At 41.9% G+C, this 8302-nt stretch overlaps 1 protein-coding gene across 1 annotated transcript in view; it reads right to left on the reverse strand.

Annotated features, from left to right (window-relative positions):
* Nucleotides 1-7222, reverse strand: part of LOC123510640 (adhesion G protein-coupled receptor L3-like) — a 450842-nt gene extending 443620 nt beyond the window's left edge. The window contains 1 exon segment of the mRNA XM_045265955.1: nucleotides 6854-7222. The gene's annotated coding sequence lies outside the window, so the exon portion shown is untranslated.
* Between the last annotated feature and the right edge of the window lie 1080 nt (nucleotides 7223-8302).

Raw genomic sequence — 8302 nt, forward strand, 5'->3', positions numbered from 1 at the left:
CACACACACACACACACACACACACACACACACACACACACACACACACACACACACTAGGACTCGAAATGAAAGAAAAAAACAATAAAAACAAAAAATAACTAACCAAATTCATACCTTTTTCAAAATAGGAGGAAAAAACAATGTATATATCTCACACTTCCATAGAAAACACGCCGAATTTGTACTTTATTTCCGGTGCAGTACATCAAAAATAAGACCAAAAAACTCTCAGCGTATCAGGAAAAATAAGATAGCAAGAAATCCTCAAATACAGATCCAGCAAAGCAAATGGCACGATTACACCTTGATTTTTAAGAGTTTACCTGGAAATCGAAACAGGTGGAGGTAAAAATATTCACTTCTTGGACTTCTTCCACCAACCACCACTTGCCCCCTCCTCCTTCCACCCCTCCTTGTCACCCTCACCCTCCTGTTCATCCCTTAACCTCTGGAAATGTAATCTTAGTGTCCTGACATTATGACCCTTAGTGATATATAACGGAAGGGTCACTTTACCCAGCCCAACGCAGCCTGACCTGACCTCCCTCTTCGGTCAAAACAGGTCAATAGAGGTAACGGTGAAGATAATTCGATTCCACGCATGTGTAGACGCAAAGAGAAATTAAATAAAAAAAAAATGAATAGCTGAAATAAATAGAACTAAATAAATTGTAAAATAGAAATTCGTAATACAATTTAATTCAATTTAACGAGAAACAAATACAAAACAATTCAAATCGTATCCCTTTTTGAAAATACCCTTACAATACAACAAATTCCATGATCACAAGACTTTTTTTTACATCACTAACATCAAACAAAAGAATCACCATGAAGTAATTTTCGGCACCAACAAAACCATAAAAAAATAGGTATCACAAGGAGACCATAAAAAAGACTCAATAGAACGTGAGAAGCCCGTGTAATTCCTCTCTTAAAACGAACATCAATAACTCAAGTGTTAGCGTCACCTTGAAAACTTGAAAATTCCCCCCACTTGCCGCCCGCCAGACCCGCCAACACCCGCCAAGACCCACGACCCTCTCGAGGCAGTCTGTACTGTGGCCTCCTGTCCCTGCCCACACCCTTCTACTTCCACTAAAGGCAGACAAGTGAGGCTCGAAGGGCGCTAAGTTACAGGAGGAGCAGGAGGAGGAGTGGTATGTTGAAGTAGTATAGGAAGGTTCTGATAACGACTTTACTATAACAGCTGGAAACAAAAACTTCTGCATAATAACAGTCAGTTCCGTGATGAACACCGGGTAATAACAGAAGAGTAACTCGAACTACTATCCTTTTTTTCGCAACGGAGTGGACTTGAATTTCAGGTAATGTACTATTTATCGGTGCTAAATATCCATCCGAGCGGTGTACATCAGGCCGGGAACCTTACATTTAGTGCAGAGTTTCCTACCGAACCGCCACATCTATTAATACTGGAGGTTAGGTTAGGATGAGGGGAGGCGATGGGGAGGAGCAAGCGTGATGCGAGACAGTAGTAAAGCTTAGCGTAAATATATAACAGGCGTGTATGGGTCCTGAGGGAGTGTGGAATAATAACACGCAGGGCAGGGGACGCCGCACCTCGGGGTCATAATGCCGATAGTAGCAATGTGGGCGTGAACGCGCTCATCAAAGGGAGGAATGCCGGAAAATATAGTGTGACGGTGCGTCCATCGCTTTGTTGTTGAAATGATGACGGTGCTGTGATAGCATGTGACGCTTTTCAGACTAACAATAACAATAGGTAATAGTAATAGCAATGACGATGCAAGTTAGGAATACAAAATGATAATAAAATTTAGGAACTATTGATATTCCTATTGTGTAATTACTTTTACTAAATATGCAAATAATAACCAAAAATATAATTATAATACATGACAAAATCATCAACACCAGCAAAAAATTATAGAAACGGTAAAGAATAATAACAATATCAACAACAATAACAACAAACAAACAGAAACAACATGCAAATATCAGAGAGGGAGGGGGAGGGGGGAAGGGGCCGAAAAACACAACATTAAGAACATTCATTAGTTTGCCTTTGTAATTAAAAACGCGTAAATATCAATAAAATTCCGGAAACTCGCACATTTGTCCCCTTTTTACGATTTATTTACCTAATCAACACTACACGAACGCAGCTACACGCACGGCCGTTCATAAAACAGAGAGCGAGTATATTAACACTGCGATGTGAGCGGTGCGGCGCCTTCATCACCCGGCAAGACCTCATTATTTTGCCAGACTTAATTAAATTTCACCTCCAAAACAAAATACTCCTTTGGGGGACTCACGGCCAGGTATGGTTGGCTCGCAGGTGAAGAGGCGGTTGCGTAACTTCAATTTTCCGGCTTTAAAATTTCTTTATTTATTAGTGGTTTTGTTTTGTGTTTTCTTAATTACTTGTCGCTCTGGGACTTACATTTGGCTCTGTTATCTTTTGATTTGGTACTGACACTCAAGTCTATCGCTTTTCTTATCTTAAAATTCTTCTTATCTTAGCTTAAAACTCTTAATTATCTCAGTGAGTTTGTCATATTTTCATTATTTGCTTCTCTGTCACTTTATATCTTATCTTTCTCCGTTTCTTTGGTTTTTCCGGCACTGATATTTAACCTTTCATCTATTTATTTTTTTACTTTATTATATTTATTTACCACTTGTCTCTCTATGACGTCATTGTCCCTGTTCCGTTTCTTTTAATACATCGCAAGTGAAATTTGGCACTGTTCTAGATGTACACGTGTTTAAGCATCACTGTGGTTCTACGTTGTTACTACTGACATTTTAAACGTCACTATTCCACGTGTTTATTTATTAGCATGACTCAGATTTTTTTAATTTTTGCACTTAGACACTTCTTAGTGGCCCCAAACACTGTGTTTGTTAACAAGTGTGTCTGTATTTCGCTCACTTTGGCATGTTGGCACTCTTTAGTTAATATACATATTATGGCACTGACACTTCTATCTGGCACTATTCTATGTGGCTTGGTGTTGATTTACTAGCGTGCCTGCATTTCACTCATGTTGGCACTCGGGTACTTATAAGTGGCACTGTTCCATGGCGTGTGCTTATTTACTCTCACGGCTTTGCTTTGTAATTCTCTAGGTTTGCCTTGGCACTGGCACTGGTACTACTTGAAAGAATGCTAAATTATATCCACGCCACTGCTTTGATACTAGGTGGCTTTTAGCGTGGCTTTATCTGATTGTACTCTCCGTGCATGCATTATTTTCGCCTTCCACTCCACTTCCTTTCGTGTTGGTGAGAATTTGCCTGTCTCTCCTCCACTCACTGTGGCTGAAATATTGCCTCCTCGCTCTGCTTGCTTTAGTATTAATGAACCCCGCCTCGTGTTTGCGGTCTCCCACTCAAGTCTGTGTTGTTCCTGAGAATTTGCTATGGCTTTGTCTTTCAGCTGAACGTATGAACAATTCCTCTTCTCGATGGGTACGCAACACCCATAACATTGCACTCAAATATAGCCAGTAGTAACACCTTCATTACTAAGAACAACAGGACATCGCGACTTATTGTAAAAATAGTGTCACATATCATGGATTGATTTACACCTGTCAATAAAGTTGTACTCAGCAGCGAATGACACACACACGTGGTACTTATAGTGTTCTTGGACGTAAAACTTCTTACATTACACAACATCCTCCTATTTGTATTTGTTGGTGTGAGTGTGTGTGTGTGTGTGTGTGTGTGTGTGTGTGTGTGTGTGTGTGTGTGTGTGTGTGTGTGTGTGTGTGTATTCCTTTCACAAGTCCGTGTACGCTTCCTCCTCGACATTAACCGGAATGAAATGAGCACAAGTCTTCATATTCCCACAACCTTCCTCGCTACGTGTCACAATTACAGTCCGGGCTGGCAAACATTTCAGCGCCTTACCTCGACTTCTTTCCGAGAGGTTTTACTGAGATACGATGAAATTTTATGAGTATTTTCGTGATATATAAAGAGGTTTCTGAATTATATCAATGGGATGAAACACACAAGGAACTGATTAATAATTTACGTGGCCTTTGAAAACAGTTTAGTGCAATGGAAGTTAATGATATTTTGAAGGATGTTTTAATATTTTGCTAAGGCTTCTAAATCACGTGAATAAAACAAATTGTAGGGGAACATTTATCAGTCACAGTGGCCTTTGAAAACAGTTCTTATGGGAATTTAATGGATGTTATTAAGTTTTCATGAGTGATATCAAAGGTTTTAGAAAATATAAGTATGATTATTGAGTAGAATGTTCAGTCCTTTCTGTAATCTTTAAAAGGACAGGCAGCCTTTGAAAAACAATTGCTATGAGTATACTGGATTTTACTGAAATTTTAAAAACTGAGTAAACTTAATGAAATATTCTGCAACACCAGTGAGAGAAATCCGGTCAATCATCACCGAGGCCTTTGAAAACAATTCCTACGAGAGTACAACATTTCAAACACACATGGGATTATATTCGAGCGAACACCTGACGCCTCTCTTCTCTCTTTCCTCACCGGCACTTACAGACACAGGTAGATCCGTCAACGCCGTCCCGCTCCAGTCCAACAGTTAGGTAGGACTCAATCAATGCTTCTAAATATTGCGTTTGTGTCGATAATACGTGTTGACTGCAATATTCACACCCCAACGATTGATCTCTGGGCGTTGACTTCTCTGCCTCTATTTCCGTGAGCTCTAGGATTGATTTAGTGATTGATTTGACTTCTCCCTGCGTCGTCACTGCTGCGAGAATTCCTAACTTTCACGTACTGTCGATCATACAAACACAGGGGTTACTAAAAAATATTTCTTTGATCACTACGGTTTAAAAAAAAAAATTTGATGTTGGGAGAGGTTAATAGACACATTTTTTTCTTATTTACGTTGATTCCTGCACATTGATCAGTTCTGAGGTGAGTCACGTGAAATTCTCCCATTTGTCACTGCAAAGACGAGGCTGAAATACAGATCCAATTCAGAAATACTTTGCTCTCACAACACGGCTATTTTCAAAGGTCGTATTCATTATATCGCAGGCTATCAAGTTTTTTTTTTTTTTTAATGTTAATAATGTAGAAGTCTTACTAATATGTCACTAGAAACATGAGTACATCTTTCAAAACATGTGTCAGTTCAACTGGAGCTGCTTGAAAGTAGTCGAGGTTAGGCGAGAAATGCTTCAAAATATAGTCAATGTTGACACTGCAAGAATTCCCCACTAACGCTGAGAATATTGTGAGCGTTGCTGTATCAAGGGTATTACTGTTTCCACCTCAGCACAGTCGCCTCAGGAGGACACTCTGATGTAGCAGTAAAAATATTAGCTATATATAATGAAAAAAATATGGCTTCATGAGGATTATCTAAGTCATCATCAACTTCGCGTATGAATCACGTTACATTTGTAAGTTGATCTCAAGTAATAAGTGAATGTCTGCATGATATTAATAACAGAAAAATCAAAACAAGGACAGGCAAGTGCACATAAAAAATAGCACTTTCATTTATATATCTATCATTATCATTATTTATTTATTCACTTATTTATTTATTATTATTATTATAATTATTATTGCTATTATTATTACTACTACTATTATTATTATTATCATTATCATTTTATATGTATAACTGACACTGCCTTCATCACGCACTGTTCCATTTTAGTCAACTCTGTCTACGTCATGTTTAATTCGGCATGTAACAGTCAGCATCCCAACTACTTATTTCACCTGGATATACGATATTTCGCCAGCACGGGTACACTTCCAGCGCAAAGTGAAAATGTAAAATCCACAACTATGTTTACTCTTTTTATTTACGTGAATGTTATAACAATTTACACGCAAGCGCATACGATATTTACAGGTCAGCGTGCGGGATTTAACAGTCAAGCAACAGGATCCACAAATAAGTACGACACGGGGCATGTGCACGTACGATATTTATAACCAAGTGCATCATATTTATAACCGAAAACACGACATTGAACATTTACACCCAATCGTGTGATATTTATACGAGCGTGTATGATATTTCCAGTTATTGCAGCGGTGCCTTCGTTATATTCCTGTCAGTCGTGTTTCTCGCGCATGCAGAACACACTCGCGTCCCCGGCTGACCTGTTGCCGGCCTGCGTCCTGCACACACAACACGGCGCGGAGCCCTCCTTCCCTCCATCAGCACACACAAACACACACACACACACATGGGCCCTAAATCAAGCTCAATATGAGGTTATAAATAAACATTGCGGGAGGAGATTAATGAACTGCCTAATTGACTTTGGGTGCAAGTTAACTAAATATTCGAGAGGTGCGTCTTTCCCTGCCCATCCGCCAAAAACTCAAACAGGAGGCAACTGTGTGAAAAAAAATCATTATATGTTAAGACCTTAACTCCTACCTGGGGGAAGTTTACAGTTTACACGAGTCTAGCGTACGCAAGTGGCCATCAGACTGACCTCACTGGATGCTTCTCCCTCTTGTCCCTCCTCGCCCTCACTCTATCTCCCAGTTTTATCACCAACAAGTACGTGTGAGTGTAAACAAACGGCCCAGTGTGAGGCTCCCCGTACAGCACAGGACGCGTCCAGCCTACCACCTCCCTGGAGCCTACCGACACCTTGCCACCTAACGATATACCTGGCGAGATTTTTACCTGACAGGAATCTCCGCTATGTTTCATTCCCGTGTGTACACTTAAGCTGCTTGCCGTTGGAGACCTACTTTTCTCGTCAAGTATGTAAATGAGTGCGGACTATAAAGTTGACGGCATGACAATTTTCCTTTGTTTATATTGAAATGAGTCGGGTTTAATTACAGAGACGTAAAGTAGACGTGCTTACCTTCATTTCTCTAACATCCACAGGCAGTTTATCCACGAGTATATCCCTTCTGGCTGCGATCACTGCCACACAACAACAACAATCTCAACGCTAAGCTCACAGCACACTCCAGCCCCGGCCTGCCAGCGCGTGGCCTCACTGCTCCACTAAAACTTTTTCTCTATGTCTGATTTTCTACTCAGACACTGCCCAACATCTCCAGAAGGCATTCATCAATATCTCAGAACATGCACTTTACAATATCGCACAGTAGATCCACGGAATTATCACCGGAGGGTCGAGGAAAAGTGACTATTTGTGAGCGTGCGGGCGGCGTGTCCCGGCGGTGCGCGCGCGGGGCTGGCTCGGGCCTCACTGACTGACCCTTCGTCCACCCGGCGCAGTTTTTGCCCAGCTTCCATTCCCGATATCTCCCCCATTTTCCAAACCTCGCTGATACTTTCCTGGGCACGGTATTATTTTACACGCCACGTTTTACCAGTCCTCGGTACGCTGGCAAAACTTGCTGACGAGCGTGGTTTAGGATGTCGCGAAGAAAAGGAGGCTTAATTCTTCGTCCGTCGCGTCAAGTACACCGCGAGCCCCACTCCGCCCGCGGCCATATGGGTGCGGGGGATTCGGGGCCGCGGGAAGGAGGGGGAGAGGAAGGAGACGACAGCCACGGGGGACTGTAGGAACTCCGCACTACCCAGGGATTCAGATATACTAAGGACACGGGCTTTCACTTCAAAGACACAGGCAGAATATTTTCAGATTGGCCACAAGTCTCCAGATTTTTCACACTCGCAAAAACTACTTGCAATGCACAAATCTTGACCTTTGGCTTCGTGTGGGACACCGAAGGAGCCCACGCCACCCTCAACTCTGCCCACATGCATTCCTTCATATCCTACACATCCTTCCCTCACTAGCACCAGCTAAACTAACTATTAGAAACATAAGATTTTCGCCACTAAGAAAGTCTAATCAAGGAAGAGCATCAAATTTCGACATTTTTACGAGAAAATATTGAGTCTGGTAGTAGAGGGCAACCCAATCTTGTCTCAGCCTGTAGCTTCTGGGCTCATTGGTCGAGGCTCCACTAAGCCCCGCCCCCAGTCAGCATCCCGGCAGTAAACAACCCGCTCTTCATTTACGGACTCTTATAATACACACCGTTACCACCTGTTATTCATGCTACGCTCGACTACGTGTGGATTTTATACATGGGTGGAGTAATGGCGATATTTGCGGGGCCATGTGAGGCAAGCACTGGACCGGGATGACCAAGACGGAGCAGAACTCGTCGCAAAGAATCTTCCACTAGACCTGCTGCCTCCTTCACCCCACACTCCTGTCCTCCTTCTCCTCCTCCTCCCAGCCGGTACCGCGGTGTCTGCAGACCAATTATAATCGCCGGACTGCAGGTTCACATATCAGACATTTTTGGTGCATATCTTACGCTGCCGA

This window comes from Portunus trituberculatus, chromosome 29 (assembly GCF_017591435.1).
Source record: "Portunus trituberculatus isolate SZX2019 chromosome 29, ASM1759143v1, whole genome shotgun sequence".
Classification (NCBI taxonomy): Eukaryota; Metazoa; Arthropoda; class Malacostraca; order Decapoda; family Portunidae; genus Portunus; species Portunus trituberculatus.